This window comes from Populus euphratica, unplaced genomic scaffold (assembly GCF_000495115.2).
Source record: "Populus euphratica unplaced genomic scaffold, PopEup_1.0 scaffold133.1, whole genome shotgun sequence".
Classification (NCBI taxonomy): Eukaryota; Viridiplantae; Streptophyta; class Magnoliopsida; order Malpighiales; family Salicaceae; genus Populus; species Populus euphratica.
In genome coordinates, this window is record NW_011499937.1 from 299,445 (window position 1) to 301,877 (window position 2,433).

The window sequence follows — 2,433 nt, forward strand, 5'->3', positions numbered from 1 at the left end:
AACATGGAGAAGAATTCACAAAACGATGTTGATAACATTTTGGATTGTTGACAACTGAAAACCATTGATTTTCTTGGTTCTTACAGATGCATGTAAACATGAAAGGATCCACATATGCGGTTGCAATTATAGCTATGTTCGGAATGGCAATAGCTGTTGCTGTCACTGTACATTCTCGGCTAAAGAAGGGGAGAGAGGAAGGCTACCAGCCAATGCTGGCATAGAGTTGAATTCGTGTTTGCATGATCCATGTACTGTATCTTCTTGTCTGATCTTGCGTATAAATCAAACCGTGAACTAAGTATAGCACTGTTTAAATCTTTTCGTAAGTTATATTTGCACGATCATTTATAAAAATCAAAATTATTTATTCTTGAAAATCAGGATTAACTTTTAAAATAAAATAAATGAAAATATATCAAATAAAAATAATAGTTCAAGTAAAATATTTGTATTTACATCTATTATTTACTTTTTTTCTTTTACTAGAAAGATCAGAAGTAAAAACTTTTTTTTTCTTAATTAAGAAAAAATGCATGATTCATAACTCCCAACAGTTTTTTCTTGAAGAAATGAACTTCAAATCCTCCATATGACATAGACTATTGATATGACTAGCTGAATACTGTATCCCGCATCACCAATCATGGATGGTGTGATTCAATGATATGACAGGACTTCTGACACGCTACCCGGCCCCTACCTTCTCTTTGCCATTTGCATATCAGAAGAGAAAAAAAGTTTTTCAAAATCACTAGGTTTCTACTTGTGCCTGCAGTGGCAGAAACTTCTGAATTCGTGTATGTCGATTGAAGTCTTACATTTATTGATTGAAACAAGACGAGTAAAAACGTGTTTTTCCACCCTGTTTATGCTGGCAAACTCGGTGACAAGAAAAATCTTATTCTTTCCCCTTCTTCTGTTAGTAATTTTTATTACTGGTTTTTGGCATATCATATATACAAGCTTCTCTAGAAAATGTAAATAAGATGAATAAAGAACTCAGACTCTTTGAAAGGGGTATCAGATGATTTATTGAGAAGTTCACTTGTGTATTATTTAAAGAGTTTTGGGATGGAATTTCTGTCCGTGTGAATAGGAATCTTGATAAAAAATGATTTGTTAATTAGAATCAGATTAAAATAGTTAAAGGTTGTAATCTCTTGGGAGGTTAAATATTTGTGCACTTGGTGTTTTCAACCTTCGATGTGTAAGAATAGTTAATTAGAATCTTGTTTAACTAATTAGTTTGAGTTATTATAATAACCTCTTTATAAAAACTATAACGGTCACAGTCTTTAAAATTTTTAAATTTTAAAAAATATTAAATTAAAAAATTAAATATTTATATCCTTGGTTTTTTCAACCATTGATATTAAAGCAAATAAAGTTTGCAAAAGAAAAAATTATACTATTATAAATATAAATATAGTTCAAATTCTTTTGACAAGGAATAGTCTTCCAGTAGTAAATTGAAGTGTTTGTATTTTTAATTGAAGTCTCACATTTTTCATCTAAGATAAGACACTAAAAGAATCTCGGAGTGAATGAAGACTGACAATAGAACATCTAAGAATTTTTAGGTACATTATCAATTGCTTATATCTCGGATCAAAAAAGACAAAAGTTTGATAAAAAGAGAGAAAAATATATTTTCCTTACTATGAGTAATTATTCAAAAACTTATATTTTTATAAAGTTAGATTTTAGACATGAAGTAATAATGATATTAAAAAAAATATTCTAGTGAATTTAGATGATGAGAATAATAAAATAATAAAAAAACTTATACAGAAAAACACTACAACTATTAGATAATCAAAGTATATCTAATAATTAAAGATCATGTGTTAGAAAAAGATCTATATAGATGAATAATTATGAAATAATTGGAATTAATTAATCTAATAATCTACTTACTTATTTTTTTATATTATCCTATGATTTTTGAAAATATCATTAAGAAAACAAAAACACTTGGTAGCTAAATGTTTCAAGCTAGATTACAATATAAAGAGTACAATGTCAAGAAGTTTTTTCTATGGTTGTAAGACATGATATAATTAAATTAATTATTGCTTTGGTAGTTCAAAATTCATAAAGTATCTTGGATGCAAAATCAGTATTTTTACATGAAGACATGGGTTAAAGTAGGAATTATTTGATATTAATTAAAGCATTATTATCTTTGATAAAAAAAATTGTATTAGACTAGTTAATTAGAATTTTGTGGTGTTTTCAACCTTTGATGTGTAAGAATAGTTAATCAGAATCTTCTTTAACTAATTAGTTTGAGTTATTATAAGATTATAATAACCTTTTTATAAAAACTATAACGGTCAGAGTCTTTAAAATTTTTAAATTTTAAAAAATATTAAATCAAAAAATTAAATATTTATATCCTTGGTGTTTTCAACCATTGATATCAAAGCA